Genomic DNA, 19,152 nt, shown 5'->3' on the forward strand with positions numbered 1-19,152 from the left:
CCGGGATGGTCTTGATCTCCTGACCTCGTGATCCACCCGCCTCGGCCTCCCAAAGTGCTAGGATTACAGGCATGAGCCACCACGCCTGGCCTAAAGCACTCTTAAAACTCAATAATGACGAATGTCTCATGGGATTACAGGGAAAAAAACCTCAATAAAAATATTAATATCCAATTAAAATATGGGAATAGATTTGAACAATTTAGTAAGGATATTTGCACATGAATATTCTATATCACTAGCTTTAAAGAAATGCAAATTAAAACCAGAATGAGATTCCACTACACATCTAGTAGTAGAAAGGTGAGTATTTCTTTAAAAACTCAAATATAAGAATCTGCTGGGCTGGGCCAGGCATGGTGGCTCACGCCTGTAATCCCAGCACTTTGGGAGGCTAAGGCAGGTGGATCAAGTGAGGCCAGGAGTTCGAGACCAGCCTAGCCAACAAGATGAAACCCCATCTCTACTAAAAATACAAAAATTAGCTGGGCGTGGTGGTGCGCAGCTATAATCCCAGTTACTCAGGAGGCTGAGGGAGGAGAATCGCTTGAACCTGGTAGGCAGAGGTTGCTGTCAGCTGAGATCTTGCTGCTGCACTCCAGCAATGACTCTGTCTCAGAAAAAAAAAAAAAAAAAAAAAAAAATCTGCTGGGCCAGGCATGGTGGCTCACGCCTATAATTCCAGCACTTTGGGAGGCTAGGCAGGTGGATCAAATGAAGTCAGGAGTTCAAGACCAGCCTGGCGAGCATGGTGAAAGCCCGTCTCTACTAAAAATACAAAAATTAGCTGGGTGTGGTGGCAGGTGCCTATAGCTACTTGGGAGGCTGAGGCAGGAGAACTGTTTGAACTCAGGAGGTAGAGGTTGCAGTAAGCCAAGATGGCACCACTGCACTCCAGCCTGGGGACAGAGCAAGACTGTGTTGCCAAAAAAAAAAAAAAAATGCTGAAGATGTGGAACAACTGTGACTCTCATACAATGCTGGTGGAAATGTAAAATGGCACAGCCACTTTAGGAAACAGTTTAGCAGTTTCTTAAAAAGTTAAATATACACTAAGCATGTGAACAATCCAACTCCTAGGTATTTACCCAAAGAAATGAAAACATAGGTTCACACAAAGACCTGTATATGAGTGTTTTTAGAAGTTTTATTCATAATTGCCAAAAACTGGAAGCTACCCAAATGTCCATACATTGATGAATGGATAAACACATTAATACGTCCACACAAGTGAAATACTACTGAGCAATAAAAAGGAGTGAACAGTTGTCCTTCGGTGTCTGCAGGGGATTGGCTCCAGGACCCCCTGCAGATACCAAAGTCCACAGATGCTGAAGTCTTTTATATGAAATGACATAATACTTGATATAATAAATGACATAAGCCTCGGGTATACTTTAAATACCTAATACAGTGTAAATGGTATGTAAATAATTATACCATAAATTTTCTATTGTTTTTATTGTTGTATTATTATTTTACATATTTTTATTTTTTCCCAAATATTCTCCATCCATTGTTAGTTGAATCCATGGATGAGGAACCTGCAGATATGGAGGGCTAGCTGTAGGGATAGGTGCAACAACATGGATGGTAGCATAATCTCAAAAAAATTATGCTAAGTGAGGCTGGGCAAGGTGGCTCACACCTGTAATCCTAACACTTTGGGAGGCCGAGGTGGGCGGATCACTTGAGGTCAGGAGTTCGAAACCAGTCTGGCCAACATGGTGAAACTTCGTCTCCACTAAAAGTACAAAAATTTGCTGGGCGTGGTGGCACACGCCTGTAATCCCAGCTACTTGGGAGGCTGAGGCAGGAGAATTGCTTGAACCTGGGAGGTGGAGGTTGCAGTGAGCCGAGGTCACGCCGCTGCACTGCAGCCTGGGTGACAGTGAGACTCCATCTCAAAAAAAAAAAAAAAAAAAGCAGTACTAAGTGAAAGAAGCCAAACACAAGAGGCTACATGCTACATGATTTCATTTATAAGACATTCTGAAAAGCGTAAAACTATAGGAACAGAAATCAGATTAGTAGCTAACAGGGGCTGATGGTGGGAGGAGGGGATTGCCTACAAAGGGACACGAGGGGCCTTTTTGAGGTGACAGAAATGCTTTATATTGGGAATGTGGTGGTGGTTATGTAACTATACATTTGTCAAAACTCATCAAACTAGGGCCGGGCGTGGTGGCTCACGCCTGTAATCCCAGCACTTTGGGAGGCTGAGGTGGGCGGATCACGAGGTCAGGACATCGAGACCATCCTGGCTAACACGGTGAAACCCCGTCTCCACTAAAAATACAAAAAATTAGCCAGGCGTGGTGGTGGGCACCTGTAGACCCAGCTACTCGGGAGGCTGAGGCAAGAGAATGGCGTGAACCCAGGAGGCGGAGCTTGCAGTGAGCCAAGATCGCGCCACTGCACTCCAGCCTGGGCGACAGAGTGAGACGCCATCTCAAAAAAACCCAAACAAACAAAAACACTAATCAAACTATACACTTATAAAGGGTGAATGTTATGTGAAAATTATATCTCAATAAACCTGACTTAAGAAAATAATAAAACAAACCTAAAAAACCAACTAAGTAAAAATAAATCTAAGAAAAAAATAACTTACAGTTTTTCCAATTCAACAGTCATCCTGAGAATGTTCTTAATTGTTGTAAGTGGGACTTGTGTTGTTCCCATGTATCTGAAGAAGAAAGCCGAAACATTCATGATATGAAGCCCAATACCAAAATTCTGTACTTAAAAAGATATTTCAAGGACATGTGACTACTTCAATTTTGGCTTCTCTATAAAACAAGCCAGTTCAACAGTTTATTTGCTGTAAAATTCCAGAGAGCTCTTATTAAATAAATTTAAGTTGATCTGCATCATCAAATTTAATGATATTTAAGAGTAGAACTTACACTTTTTTTTTTACCATTATCTTCTCATTTCATATTGCATTCGCCCATTTTGATTATTTACTCTTTTCTTCCTTTTTAGAATAATGAACACCTATTCCTCTTTGCTTTCTTGGTTAAGTAGTATTCCTCCATATGTCTACATGTTCCAAATCTATACAGGTTTTTCAACACGGTTCTCTTCCTCTGCTGCTGCTGCTGGCTGTCTTGACCATTACACATCTTTTCTTAATCCTTTTCTTTGCCAATAACTTTTTTCAATAACTCAGTTAAGATTTATGACTTTTTAGCCTAAATGCAAAATACTTAATCTTTGATGACAAATTTAAAAAGAGCATAAATCATCTCATGACTCATGAGAGTACTATAGTACTTACAGATATATTAATGCCGGCAGTTCCAAGAGCTATGGATCTTCAACAGCTGTCAGAGGATTGTGATTGAGAATTCTGAAAAAAAATGCAATGAAATTAAAATTACCTGCATTTTCAATGTGTGAAACTGCATCAAAAGTTTATATTCATTTTTTGTTATGGAACTTTTAGGTTAAAAAAATCATTTTCTGTTTTTACCTAATAAATCACCATTAGAATCTGTAAAGCACTATTCCTTTGGGAACTACCTAGGTCTCTAGAAGATAGAGGAGAGAAAGAGGGGAAGAAATAGAAAAAAAAAAAAAAAAGTGGATAGCAAAGAAAAAATATGCTGCAGAACTTTTCAGGTCAAAAACCCTAGAAGTGACTATGTTGGTAGGAAGCCCTGACTCTGCAGGAAACACTATTTCTAGTGTCCTCCATAATTCAAGTTGCTCGGTTTTTTTGTTTGTTTTTTTTTTGAGATGGAGTCTTGCTCTGTCGCCCAGGCTGGAGAGCAATGGCTCCATCTCGGCTCACTGCAACCTCCACCTCCTGGGTTCAAGCGATTCTCCTGCCTCAGCCTCCTGAGTAGCTGGGATTACAGGTGCCTGCCACCACGCCCAGCTAATTTTTGTATTTTTAGTAGAGACGGGGTTTTGTCATGTTGGACAGGCTGGTCTCAAACTCCTAACCTCAGGTGATCCATCCCCCTTGGCCTACCAAAGTGTTAGGATTACAGGCGTGAGCCACTGCGCCTGACTGCTTGCCTTTTATCTTCATAAAGTTTTTAAATTTTATGGTTTAATTTGCACAGTTAAGGAAAAAAAAATAGGACCAATTCTTTTGCTTTATAGCCAAAGTAAAAGGGATAAATCTAAGAGGAGAACTGGTCAAAACCATACTCCTATCACATACTCTCACTTGTCTTGTATGACATCACAGCCTTTGTTACATTGCATATAATCACCTGCCTACTTGTCAGTCTCCTGGGCTATCAGCTCCTTGAGGGCAGAGACCACATCTTATTGTCATTGTCATCCCTGTGACTGGCATCATGTCTGAAATTTACTAGGGATTTAATAAATGTTTATTGAATAAACAAATGACATTTTGTTTATATGTCAATAAATGAATAAATTCATTTTGATATGAATTTTTATTCCAAAATGCTGGAATCTATTTTCTTTTTAATTCTTTAAAGTGAATGAGAAAAAGAAGAGAAATAGGAAGAAATAAAAGAAAACCACCCCTTAGGTTAACCCAAGAATCACTGTACTTTTGCAGAAATTATAAAAATAATAATTATTACAGTGAGTATCTATTGGGCTGCTAGGTATTTGTGATCAGCATTTCACATTTAATCCTCACAATAACCTTATGTGGTAGATATTATTGCCCTATTTTATAAATGAGGAAGCTGAGGCACAGAGAGGTAACATAACTTGTCCTAGGTCACCAAGCTATTAAGAAACAAAGCTGTAATCTGAACTCATGTGCTTAATCTGTATGAAGAAAAAGGGTTTACTTTAACCTTATGGTTTTTTAAATTTTTCTTTTCTTTCTCTTTCATTTCCCTTCCTCCCTCCTTCTTTCCCTTCCCTTCCTTCCCTCCCTCCTTGTCCTCCCTCCCTCCCTCCCTCCCTCCCTCCCTCCCTCCCTTCCTTCCTTCCTTCCTTCCTTCCTTCCTTCCTTCCTTCCTTCTTTTAAGTTAAAGTTTCCATTTATTGGCTGGGCCTGGTGGCTAAGGCCTATAATCCCAGCACTTTGGGAAGCTCAGGTGGGTGGATCATCTGAGGTCAGGAGTTCCAGACCAGCCTGACCCAATCTCCGTCGGAGTCTTGCTCTGTCACCCAGGCTTGAGTGCAATGGCATGACCTTGGCTCACTGCAACCTCTGCCTCCTGGGTTCAAGTGATTCTCCTGCCTCAGCCTCCTGAGTAGCTAGGATTACATGTGCCCGCCACCACGCCCAGCTAATTTTTGTATTTTTAGTAGAGACGGGGTTTCACCATGTTGGTCAGGCTGGTCTTGAACTCCTGACTTCAGGTGATCCACCCACCTCAGCCTTCAGAAGTGCTGGAATTACAGGCATGAGCCACTGCTCCTGGCTGCCAGATTCTTTTGAGGGACTCCCAGTGTATAAAGTGTTTAGTAAAGGTGGTGAATTTAAGACATTTGTATTGATGCTACCTAAACCTCTTGATGGAGGGACCTAATGAGCCTGTTCTCTGGTGTGAGAGCAAACGAAAAACAGACCCTCAGTGCCCCTTCCCTAAGTTAAGCATCAGCAAATTAATGAGGACAGAGAGGAGCATCTGCAGAAACTGCTGCTCTAGCCCAGACACATCCTGAACGCCTCCCTCTACCTCAAAATGAACTGTGTGAAACTAGATTTCTGAACCACAAGAGAAGTGGAAAGTCTTTTCTAAAGTCAGATGTGGAGGAGAATCTTCACCTTGAGTCTAAACTCCCCTTCAGGCGATTGAATATACCCACTCTGATTTGCTGGGTATGTTATACAGAGAAATCATAGAATTCTTGCACTTATGGTAGAAGAGTAGTCAGGAAAGTATATGGAATTAAAATAGAGCGATGTATTTTCTTCACAAATTTTTTTTTTTTTTGGCACAGTTGCTTAATATAAACACTATCTTGGCCAGGCATGGTGGCTCACACCTGTAACTCCAGCACTTTGGGAGGCTGAGATGGGTGGATCACCTGAGGTCACAGGAGTTCGAGACCAGCCTGGAGGGAAGGTTGGAGTGCAGTGGCACAATCTTGGCTCACTGCAACTTCCACCTCCCGGGTTCAAGCCATTCTCGTGCCTTAGCCTTTCGATAGCTGGGATCACAGGCACCTGCCACCACGACCTGCTAATTTTTGTATCTTTAGTAGAGACGGGATTTCACCATGTTGGCCAGGCTGGTCTCAAACTCCTGACCTCAAGTGATCCTCCCATCTTGGCCTCCCAAGGTGCTGGGATTACAGGCGTGAGCCACCACGCCTGGCCCTACACTTTGGATTTAACTTTGATTCCTGCTCATATGCAGAGTTTCTAACTGCTTAAATGTCTGCAACATTTAGCTGCAAGGAAGGAAGCTTAACACAAAGTCCTCCAGGGAGCAAAAAACTGCACCGCCACAACCAGCTCATTTTTTTGCATTTTTAGTAGGGACAGGGTTTCACTATGTTGGCCAGGCTGGTGTTGAACTCCTGACCTCAGGTGATCCACCCGCCTCGGCTCCCAAAGTTCTGGGATTACAGGCCTGAGCCACCCCACCCAGGAACAAGACTAATTTGGGGGTCACTTGTTTGATGCCTTTTCTTGCCCATGCCATAGGTCAGAACTAGGACAAGCAGAGCAGGTCATATATAAGCTATGTAAGTCTCTTGGCCTCTTTGTACCTTAGTTTCCCCATTTGAAAAAAACAAATGGATCTTAAGACATACTTTTCAGAGTTCATAATGGGCTTATACCCAGCTAACTAATAATTGTATGAGTTTTTATACATAAATAGATGTTTACACTTATTCATCTTCTGTTTCACTTACAACTTGTGTAAAAACTGCATTCCGTGCCAGGCCTGAAATGTTCCAAAGCTCAGTTCTGTTAGTAAATTGCAACTAAGATTTCTACAAAAAAAAAAACATAAGCCAAAGGAAAAAAAAATTATTTCAGAGCATTTATCATTTGCCGTGAGTCTAATTTATATAGGATGGAACATAACCTCAATCCTTTCTCTATGCACTAAGGAAATCTCCCTGTGGAAGATACTGGCTTATGATTTATACTTTAACACTGCACATGTGGTGCATTAGATACAAAACAGTGAATGCTCAGTAAATACCTGTGTTGAGTGATCTTTATTTCTCTAGAACAGGATTTCACAACTTCAGTGCCATCGACATTTTGGACTCTATAACTCTTTGCCGTGGAGGTTTGTCTTATACCTTGGAGGATGTTTAGCAGCATCTCTGGCCTCTGCCCACCAGATGCCAGGAGCAAACCCACAGTTTTGTCAACCAAAACTGTCTCTGGACATTACCAAATGTCACCTGAGTACAAAATCACACCAGTTGAGAACCACTGCTCTCTGATGATTCACTATGATCTGTGTAATAATTCTCACACTAATCTTTGCTAGAGACAAAAACAGTTTGCTATATAATTTTAGTACCTTTTTACTGGTCAAATTTTAATCATATTTCAAAATGAATAGCAAAGAGGTTTATAATTAAGTTTTATAAAAATTCCAAATGTAATAAAGTTATATTTGTAACTTACATAAACTGCAAAAATGGTAGGAGTTCAAATGTATGTCTTTCAATAGACTGTATTTTATTGCAGGATAAATCTCTAGGAAAAGGAAAATATTGCCTTGATAAGTTATTAGATGTCGATTAGTATGAATAATAGAGTTTAGAATAATACTGAATACACATTTTTCAACTCTAAACGTTTGGACTTGTATTTGAACTTTCCAGAGCCCTAACCCTGCCCATACCTCTTACCTTCATAGTTTTAATAAATAAAATACACAACTTAATAGACTTCGGAATTAATTTTTCCTGAGAGCAGTAGACTTGATTAGATGCCCTTTTGTAGTCTCATCAAATCCTAGATTATGAGCTCAAAGTTTTGATCTCTATATATAGTTTCTAATATTAAAACAAATAGCCTCACATTTATACACCTTCCTAGTTTAGGTCTGTTTTCCTAAGCCAGTTCAGGATCAGAAGAAATAAAAGACATCCTTTCACAGCATTTGAAAGGAAGTTGCCCCTTTACCTAATACATAACTTTGAACTAATTCAAATCATATTAATATAATTAATTTATATCATATTAATATAAATTCATTTTTGGTTTTATATTGCTTTAATATTTCATGAAAGCGATTTCTTCAGTTATACAGTGATGGGGCTTGTTGTCCCTCCCTCTTTACCTGGATGGTGTTACGTTGTCTGGCTGGTGTCTCCATCTCTAGTCTCTCCCTTCCTAAACTATCCTGCACACAGTCATCATATAAACTCTCCAGAAGTGTCTTTTTTGGGGGCAATTAAAATTTTATATCTACATAGTCTACATAGTCTTCACCCCAATAATTCCATTTCTAGATATCTATTCCACAGGAATACTTGCCCATATTCACAAAGAAGCATGTACGGGGATTTCATTGCAGCAACGCCTGTAACAAGAAAACTAAGCCTAATCTAACAATTCATCAATGGGGGAATTATTAAATAAACTACAGTGCATCCATACCGTGGATTATGCAGGAGTTTAAATGAATGGGGTGACCCTTTAAGTACTGGGAAGGAAAGAAATCATGAAGTGAAAGAATATCATGTCATACAATAAGTGATACACGTATATGATATCATATAGGTGATACACTTGTCAAATTAGATATATAACCATGAAGTAAAAGAATCAAGTTGCAAGAAGTTACCATTTAGGTAAAGAAAAAAGATTTTAAAAACCACACAACAAATCTATTTTGCCTTATGTAAATATGTATGTAGGCAAATGGGAAAAAGTCTGGAAGCATGTATACTAAATGCAGAGCAGCATTACCTCAGGGATGAGGGAGTAGGGCACAAGGAGAGTTTTTGTTATACCTGTTATTGCATTTTTATACATTAAAAATAGAATCATGGGCTGGGGGTGGTGGCTCATGCCTGTAATATGAGCACTTCAGGAGGCCAAGGTGGGAGGATCACTTGAGCTCAGGAGTTCAGGACCAGCCTAAATGGCATAGGAAGACCCTGTCTCTACAAAAAATACAAAATGAGGTGGGCGTGGTGGCATGCACCTGTGGTCCCAGCTACTTGGGAGGCTGAGGTGGGAGGATCACTTGTGCCTGGGAGGTGAAGGCTGCAGTGAGCTGTGATTGTGCCACTGCACTCCAGCCTGGGGGACAAAGTAAGACCCTGTCTCTTAAAAAACAAAAGAAGGAAAAAAGAGAATATAACCACGTATTATTTCTGTGATAAAAAATAAATTTAAATTGCTTCTTATTTTAAAGAGAGCCTACCAAATTTAATTTTAAAATAACCATAGGATCGCAATCAACAGAAGTTGATTTGGGATATGGAGGAGAAATATCTTTTCTCAGAGGTACCGACCTCAAAATTCTGGACCAAGAAGGATCTTACAATGCAGTTAGTTTTTTGTCACATTTGGAGAGAATATACTCACAGTTTCTTGGTCCAACTGTATGCTTTCCATACATTTCCATCAATGTAGGAAATATAGTTTCCTTGGTAACTTCTGTGAAGAAACACAGTTTATATCCTTGAATAGGTAGGAAAAGAATGAACAGGATAAGTAAAAGAATCATGGCAACCTTGTCGGGGATATTCAGAAACAGAAAATAACACCTGCTTTCTCACTTCCAGAGCTGTTAGCTTCCCAGTTTGCACAGTTCATCAAGAAGTAATGCCGGGCCACTGGCACAAATGATGAGGCATCTCCTGGAAGCTTAACTTCCTATCCATCCCATCTCTTGGACAGACGATGCCAGTTAATTACTTTGAATGTAAGGCCTTTATCCAAAAGCACTTATGCGTCTAAACTAACTCCTTCTACACATAAAAAATGGTAAATACTTCAACAGAAAAATGGGCAAAAGCTTATCATTATCAATAAATAAGTAGAAAGAAACCCTATGCCAGGTGATACCAAAGGTTTGCCCTCTGTTGCAACATCCTAGGCTTTCTTTCCATTCTTATTACAACTGATCTGATTTAGCCCCTTCACACCTTACTCCTACATTTTGCTATTCCTTTCTATTTTGTCTCCCTGAAATAAGATTTTCCCTTTGAGCACTCTACATATGGATTCTAAAATAATCCTTTGCATGTTTACACTTGAACATAAAGCAAAAAACAAAATAAAATGAAAGAATCCTTTTGTTTTAATCATTTAATCTCTCTTGCTTGGAAACTTTCAATGGCTTTCCATACCCCATTTTGTAGCTTTCAAACTCCTATAGCTGATAGTCAAGGTTTTACATAATCATATCTTCATTGCTCCCTCACCTAATTCTTTGCAGCCAGATTGGTCTACTAAATTCCAACCATACCTGTAGCCATGCCTTTGCCTAGACTGTACTCCCATTTTTTTTTCTATTTAACAAATTATAGCTACTCTTTAAGACCCAAGTAAAGTTTTAGCTTATCCATGTAGCTTTCCCTGATCTCCACACCTCAAGGATCACAGATTCTGGTAAATTATAGCACCAATGGTCTGCATTATCTTTTAGTAATTAATTATATATACCTCCCTTTTTATGCCTATTCTCTTTCTTCCCTCCTATCATTTTCATGTTCTGGAGACAGTAGCATACTTGGCCCTGGGTGTGACACAAAACGAGTGCTACATATAGAAAGCCAGGGACAAAGATGAGTTCTGGACATAACTAAAGGACTGAGTAATCATGTTAACAGTCAACACATCCTACATATGCTAGGCACTGATGAAGTGTTTCATATATTCACTCACCTAAATTTCACAACAATCCTAAGAAATGGTAACTAGCATAATCCTCAGTTTAAAGGTGAGGAAATTGAGTCACAGAGCAGAATAACTTGCTCTGGGTCACCAAGCTAATAAATGACAGACCTGGGTTCAAACCCAGGCAGCCTGGCTCCAGAATAAACCCTTAACCACTTACAGCATCATCACTGAGATCGGGAGAGGGACAGGCTGCTGTAAAGGGAGTGAAGGGAAAATGGGAGGAGAGCAGCGGTTAAGCAATGATGTGATGGGGCTAAATAAAAATGAATAAGAAATGAGTAAAAGACTGGAGTAAAAGGAAAAGACTGGAGAAAGGGCCTAACAGTAAAGGAGAATGAAAAGAAGGGAGAGTTGACAAGCAAAGGTGAAAGCAGAAAGTCAGTTGTCAATATGGCTTAGGGAGATAAAGAAGGCCCAGGAAGGCCTCCAGGAAAAGGCTGCCATGTCAGGCAGGACACAGAGGACAGTTGAGGAAATGTGATTCTTACAAGATGGGGAAGGTGCCATTGTGGGTGTTGGGCTGTGGCACAGGCACTTGGCGGAACCTCTGCTTTGGACTGAGATCAATACAAGGCAGCGTCTCATATCTGCAGGTACAGAGCTTACATATGTTGGTGCTTGTGGAGGCCTTCTGTTCCTCTGGTGCAGTTAAAGCCTTATTTTGGGCGTAACTTTCAGACTGCACCAATGAATCCTGAGCAGGTTCTAGTTCAGTAGGTGGACCTGTGACTTCAGTCAGGCTTCGATGCAGAGTCTGAACCTGGTCTGGACGAGAAGCTGTAGTCTTCTCCAGGGCAGTAGAATGTCCAGTCTCTGTAGTGGGTTCTGGAGTGATGGAAGCCCCAGGTCTGGAGGCTGAGTTGATGTCTCCTCCATGGTTGAAGATGGTTTAACCCCTGTAGTAAGTTGTGTAGTTATGGTGAGCTCCAGGTCCAGAGGTTGGACTGTGACTTGAGTCAGGTTTGAATGCTGAACCTGACCCTTGTCTGAAGGTGGAAGTGTCACCTCAGAGTGTTTTGGAGGAGGAGTTGTAGTCAGGGCTGTAGAAGGTTCAACCTCTGTCGTGGATTCTGGAGTGATGGTAAGTCCCAGGTCCAAAGGTTGAACTGTGGCTTGAGTCAGGTGTGAATGCTGAGCCTGAACCTGGTCTGGATGTGGAAGTGTCACCTTAGGGTGCTTTGGCGGAACTATAGTCTTCTTCAGGGGTGTAGAATGTTCAACCTCCATAGTGGGTTCTGGAGTGATGGTAAGTCCCAGGTCTACAGGTTGAACTATGACACTGGGTGATATTTGATGCTGAGCTTGATCCTGACCTGGTGTTGGAATTGTTACCTCTTGATATACTGGAAGTTGGGGTACAACTTTCTTAGGAGGCTGAGTTGGGGTCTCCTGCATGGTTGGAGAAAGTTCAACCTCCGTAGTGGATTCTGGAGTGATGGTAAGCCCCAGGTCCACAGGTTGAACTGTGGCTTGAGTCAGGTGTAACTGCTGAATCTGAACCTGGTCTGGATGTGGAAGTGTCACCTTAGGGTGCTTTGGAGGAACTATAGCCTTCTTCAGGGCTGTAGAATGTTCAACCTCCTTAGTGGGTTCTGGAGTAATGGTAAGTCCCAGGTCCAAAGGTTGAACTGTGACACTGGGCAATGTCCAATGCTGAGCTTGATCCTGACCTGGTGTTGGAACTGTCACCTCATAATGAGCTGGAGGTTGAGCTGCAACCTCCTTAGGTGGCTCTGGAAGCTGAGCTGGGACCATCTGCTGGCTTGAAGATTCTGCCTCCTTAGGGGGCTCTGGAGCCTGAACTGTGGCCTCCTGCTGGGTCGGAGAAGGTTCTGCCTCCATAGGGGGCTCTGGAATCTGAGCTGGAACCTCTTGCTGAGTTAGAGATGGTTCCACCTACTGAGGGAATTCTGGAGGCAAAGATGGGACCATCTGCTGGGTCAGAGAGGGTTCTATCACCCTAGGGGGCTCTGAAGACTGAGCAGGGACTGCCTGCTGGACTGGAGAGGATTCTACCTCTTTAGGTGGCTCTAAAAGCTGAGTTGGGGCCTGCTGTAGGACTGGAGATGGTTTGACCTTCTCAGGTGGCTCTGATGGCTGAGCTGGTATCTCCCCTGTGGTGGAGGACTGACCTCTTCAGTGGACTTCAGAGGATGACTTGAGGCTTCCTGCTGGGTTGCAGATGGTTCAGCCTCCTTAGGGGGCTCTGGTGGCTCAGCTGGGAACTCTTGCTGGACTGGAGAAGGTTCTGCCTCCCTAGGGGGATCTGGAGTCTGAGTTGTGGCCTCTTGCTGGACTGGAGATTCAGTCTTTTCAGGAGAACACAGAGGTGGGGAAGGGAGATCAGGCTGGGCTAGAGAAAAGTCAGCCTGCTCAGTGGGAATAGGAGGGTTGTCCTGCTGGGATGGAGAAGATTCAACCTCCCCAGAAGACTCAGAAGGCTGAGCTGGCTGCTTCTGCTCACTGGGGGAAAGTTCAGGCTCTATAGGAGGACCTGGAGGCTCAGTTGGAGCCTCATCTTGGATTGCAGAAGGTTCCATCTCTTCTAGAGGCTGAGCTGGGCTCTCCTGCTGGGTCTGAGAAGATTCAACCTCCCTAGAAGACTCAGAAGGCTGAGCTGGCTGCTTCTGCTCACTGGGGGAAAGTTAAGTCTCCATAGGAGGAATGGGAGGCACAGTTGGGGCCTCCTGTTGGGTTGCAGAAGGTTCCACCTCCTCTGGAGGCTGAATTGGGGTCTCCTGCTAGGCTTGGGAAGATTCTATCTCATTGGTAGGCTCTGAAGTTATGGTAACATCCACATCTGCAGGTTTAAATTGTAATGTTGGGCAAGTTATAATGAGCTTGATCCTCACCCGGAGGTTGAACTGTCACCTCATGATTTGGTGGAGTTTGAGCTAGACTCTCCATAGAGGACTCTGGAGGCAGCCCTAGAGGCTCATCAGAGTTCACCGGAGTTCTGGAGGCAGGCTGCTGGGATACAGTATATCCACACTTGAATATTCATCCAGCAAAGTTTGTTTCTGACACCGAGGTTTGGATAATTGGTCAGCAAGGCTCCAGTGCTGAGCTAGATCTCTCTTCAGCTTCTTGGGCGAAACAATAAATTTGGTTGGTTTTTGAAACCTTACTGTCTAGTGGAACAAGTATTTCATCTGCCTGATGATCTGCAGCCTGATCTAGGTCTGCAGTTTGAAACTTACTTTTGAGGTGAGGAAGTTGAACTAGGATCTAGTTCTGATCCCAGTCCAGCATTGGAACCACCTCTGGGTGCCTTTTTTTCGGAGTCAACTTGTCATTTAGATCCTGGTGTGCAGCCGAGAACTGCTCTGGCCCGGGGGGCAGCTCTCCAGCTGAATCCGTGTCCAGGAACAGAACCAAATTTTCAGTCGATTCCTGGGGCGGGGCTGACATCTGGGAGGAAGCAGACGACGCCACGTAATCAAAGCCCTCCAGGTCAGCAGAGGGAGTAGACGCATGGGGAGATTCCCATGGGAGATGGGAGGAGCAGGAAGACTAGGGCTCAGTAGGCCCCGGGGGGTTAGAGGTCAGCTGGAGCGGGTCTTTGACCCACTCCAGAGGCTGAGCCTCCTGGACTAGTAGCCACAATAGTTGCCACGTGAGGAAGGGCCTTGGGCCCCAGAGACGCAGCTGGGACATGACACACGCTGGCGCCGCGCAGTGAGTGGGAGCCATTCTAACAGCCTGGAGAGGCTCGCACCCGCGATAAGCGTGCGCCCCGCCCAGTCTTTATGACATCTTTATGCCACCTTTATTAGGCTTGGGTCCAGATCTGCTCCATGTCTCCATGGCAATCTTATGTCACAATCCCGCCTAAGCTCCCCTTTCCCCCCTCCCCTCTCCTCCCCTTAGCGAGGTAGGATTTGGGCTGCAGACCCGGGTGGTCCCAGGACTCCTGGGGCCTGTTGTGGTGGGGTGGGGTGGGGGCACGGCAGAGCTTCCCAAGGAAGTCACGGGACCCCGCCTCAGGATATTCAGAAGCTCTAGTCCAGTTCTGGCAGCCTGAACTCTTCCTCCTCCAAGGTGAAATCCAAGAATACACTTCCTTCCAAGGACAGCAACTGACCTGCAAAATGGGCGCCAGTTAGGGTGGCAGGGAGGACGCACGTTACAGTCATTTATTCCAAAATTTGCCATTTTCGCCAAACTTTCGGTATCTTTTGTTGCATGTTTGATAATTCACCACCCTATTAGGTAGGGGCTGTCAGGGAGTAAGCCCGGACTCCAAATTTTCTGTAGGAGGGGCGTTGGGGGTAGGCAGTTCAGTCTGGGAGAGTGAAGAATCCTTTGCACTAGCCTGGGAGGAGGCTGAACTGTCATCCTGCCTTGACTTAACACAGCCATTACCCTAGAAGTTACAGCACCACCCTTCAGAGATCTACCCTGTGTGTACACATGGAGAAGAGGCTTAGGTAGTTAAAGTCAGCATGTTAAATAATTTCCTGAAATGCGACTATAACTAGAACCCAGCTGACTTCCCCCACAGCCGTTCTTACCTATTGTATTACTGTCTGGCACAATTACCAGCATGTAAACTCCAAGAAGGTGCTTCATCTTCTTCCAGTGACTAGCATAGGCATAGCGTGCACAGTGATGATTTTAAAATTGAAAGGGGGCCAGGTGCGGTGGCTCACACCCATAATCCCAGAACTTTGGGAGGCTGAGGTAGGCGGATCACCGAGGTCAGAAGTTCAAGAACAGCCTGACCAACGTGGTGAAACTCTGTCTCTACTAAAAATACAAAATTAGCCGGGTGTGGTAGCGCATGCCTATAATCCCAGCTACTCGGGAGGCTGAGGCAGGAGGATCACTTGAACCTGGGAGGCGGAGGTTGCAGTGAGCCGAGATCGCGACATTGCACTGCAGCCTGGGCAACAAGAGTGAAACTCTGCCTCAATAAAATAAAATAAAATAAAATTGAAGGGATTCCAAGATTCGCCTCATTTAGGGATAGATCTATTGTTATAATCAGATTTCTGAAATCAGTGCTGACTTCCTCTCACATTTCACGGGAAGCTAGACTTCTTAAAGCTTGAAGTTTTCTTGGTGGGTTTTATTTAAATTGAATTAAAATAATTATTTTACAGGGAAAAACTTCAAAACACTTTGCAACTTTGGTGTAAAAGTTAAATAAAACACTCTAGCCCCAAATGAAGTTCTCACTGAAAAGAAACTTTTGCTCTTTTTTTTTAAATTCCATATATAGTAAATAATGACTTTTTTGAGATTTAGAAACTTAATCCCTATTTAAGAGCTTTCATATACAGTCATGAGTTGCTTGCCATCATAGCGTATACTTACACAAACTTAGGTGGTATAGCCTACAGCACACCTAGGCTATTTTTAGTAGAGACAGGGTTTCACCACGTTGGCCAGCCTAGTCTTGAACTCCTGACCTCGTGATTCACCCGTCTTGGCCTCCCAAAGTGCTGGGATTACAGGCATGAGCCATGGCACCTGGCCTGTTTGTTTGTTTTTTGAGATGGAGTTTCACTCTTGTTGGCCAGGATTCAGTGCAATGGCATGATGTTGGCTCACAGCAACCTTCGCCTCCCAGTTCAAGTGATTCTCTTGCCTCAGCCTCCCAAGTAGCTGGGATTACAGGCATGCGCCACCATTTCTCCATGTTGGTCAGGCTGGTCTTGAACTCCTGACCTCAGGTGATCCGCCGGCCTCGGCCTCCCAAAGCACTGGCATTACAGGTGTGAGCCACCACGCCTGGCTCTGTTACCCTTGAGTTTTTATCTCCACATACTTGAATTAAGCCGTGTAGTTCTTCTTCCCATCTGACATCTACAATCTCTTCACTGGGTCTGTACTCCACAGCTATTTTACCACTTTCTGAAATAAAGTTAGCAAGGAGCAATTCAGAATCTTTTTCATTCTAAAACTTCCTGCATATAATGGTAGCACCCCACAGTGAGACATTCTTTTGGTTTCTAAAAGCAGAAAATAAGAGCATTTCCCTGGAAGTTTCCTCATCTCATCACATACTTCCCTTTCCCTTTCCCTTTCCCCCTTCCTTCCCCTCCCTTCCCCTCCCCTCCCCTCCCTCCCTTTCTTCTTTTTCAGGGTCTCACTCTGTCACCCAGGCTGGAGTACAGTGGCACTGTCATAGCTCACTGCAGCCTGGAATTCCTGAGCTCAAGTGATCTTCCTGCCTCAGCCTCCAGAGTAGCAGGGACTACACCACTGTGCCCGGCTAATTCTCTTTTTTAGAGACATGGTCCTGCTTTGTTATTTCAGGCTGTCTCGAACTCCTGACTTGAAGTGTCCTTCTGTCTTGGCCTCCCAAAGTGCTGAGATTTGAGGTGTGAGTCACCATGTCCAGTCTCACACCTCAGTTTTTAACATATGTATGAAATATCAACTGTGTTTGGTTCAAAGGACTTTATGATCTTACAGATAGGAACTAAGGAATAATAACATAAGAAATAAAAAATTTGGAAACAAAAATGTTCAATCACAATATGATTAAATAGTAAGGCATCAGGTGGGGGGTCGAAGTTCAAATCCAAAATGGAGACCACTGGGCTAGTAGACACTTCACATTAGAAGCACGGCTAGGTGTCTACTCCCTGAGAACCAAAATTCCACCAGATACAATAAGCAAAGCTTCAGAGAGAGAGAACACTTGAATATTTTATTGGCAGAAAATATCCCGCATACTCTATAGACAATACAACTTCCTTCAAGGCAAATTAGAGATATAAGGCTTTTGGTCTAAGAAGTTTTGAGTGTGTGCAAGGGGATACCTTTGTATACTAGGGAGAGGTAAACAACCCACACATTTAGCTTGGTTATTAAAGGTTGTTACTCAGACTTGACAGTTGATGACCAAGGAAGTAAGACTTTCACTAGAAGGGCGGCCCAGGTTGGAAAGCCGAGAGCAAACAGGGCCACCTCTTACAAGCAAATAAAGGTCTGTGGTAACTTAATTAGGATCTCTGTCTCTAAGTCTTCAGGGCTGTGACCAGAAGAGCAACTCTGTTCAGGGACTCTTTGCTAAACATCGGGCTTCCTCTGGGCACAGCCTATAACATTTGCACCACTGTAGAACTGAACAGGGAATACAAGCAATGCCATTCAATAGCATGACCACTTCCAAGGCTCACAGCAAAGCAGCTGATTATTGCATAAGAATCCTATTTGGCCAATATGTCAGTGCCAGAAATGAAAGCTGGAACTGAATTCTCGATTCGGGAAACAAAATCTAGTAAACTCTTCGGCAGAGAGTTTATTCAGAGAGAAAACAACAATAGCATATTTTGTCGCTTACCTTGTAAGTATAGTTCTGAGTTTTTACATTTGTCATCTCATTTTCTCAAACAATATCCCCCATAAGGTTGATTGGATTACTAACCCCAGTTTGCAGATAAAGAGATTGCAGCTTAGAGATATTAAATATCTTCAAATCTCTCTGGCTATAAGACTTAAAATTGAATAAAAAAAATCTAAGAGACAGAGTTAGGACTCAAGTCCATGTGTCCAAAGCTTATAATCACTATTCTGTATGATAGGCATGCAATTAAAGAAGACCTGCCTCAAACATTTTCCGTGTGAACTGAGGCAAGTCCTTTTACAACTATAAACTAGGGACAATAGTTGCTGCCATTTTTTCTACAAATGTCACAAATAACAAATTTGAGCCTGTCTCTGTGAAAGAATTTAGCAAATGAAAGCATACTATGGAGTGTTTTAGATATCGATATTTTTATCCAATTAACTTTTCAAAATGAGTTTATTTGCTCATTGAAACTGAAGTTAAAATTAAGAAAGTTTTACCTAGAACCACAATCAACAGTTTCTGGAATGCATCTGACAAAACCTTCTGAATAGCAAGCTTCTGGGCTGTCTTCCCTTTCATAAGGAACAATAAGGGTCTTAAATCCAACCAAAACATGGATTTAAGATGCCTATCTGAGTGATAATTGCTACACGTTTAAAAAATACAAATGCATCCACGATTCTTAGCTCATAATCTTCATGGTTAAGGGTAGACAGCACAAGGGTATGGTTGAATGGCTCTGTTATAGGTACATCCTGGCAGGGCCCATTTTTACTGCCTCCATCTAGTTGGGAAGTTCCGGAAGTACTAGAAGGGAGATACAAGCCAAGAACCTGGCACATGCTCACATCACCCAGAGATTTCAAATTCATCAGTTAAGGCTACACTCCTACAGACCCTACCCTCCTATGCATCAAGGGCTGAAATCACTCACCGAAAAAGGTTTGGTTGGCTGGACATGGTGGCCCATGCCTGTAATCCCAGCACTTTGGAAGGCCAAGGTGGGTGGAGGCCAGGAGTTCAAGAACAGCCAGGCCAACGTGGTAAAACCTCATCTTTACTA

At 43.0% G+C, this 19,152-nt stretch overlaps 2 pseudogenes; both read right to left on the reverse strand.

Moving 5' to 3' along the window:
- LOC468306 (leucine-rich repeat-containing protein 37A3-like) overlaps window positions 1–12,625 on the reverse strand; it is a 28,561-nt pseudogene extending 15,936 nt beyond the window's left edge.
- Window positions 12,626–13,428: 803 nt separating this feature from the next.
- Window positions 13,429–14,440, reverse strand: LOC134806968 (leucine-rich repeat-containing protein 37B-like; annotated as a pseudogene).
- Between the last annotated feature and the right edge of the window lie 4,712 nt (window positions 14,441–19,152).

The sequence above is a fragment of the Pan troglodytes genome, chromosome 19 (assembly GCF_028858775.2).
Source record: "Pan troglodytes isolate AG18354 chromosome 19, NHGRI_mPanTro3-v2.0_pri, whole genome shotgun sequence".
Taxonomy (NCBI): Eukaryota; Metazoa; Chordata; class Mammalia; order Primates; family Hominidae; genus Pan; species Pan troglodytes.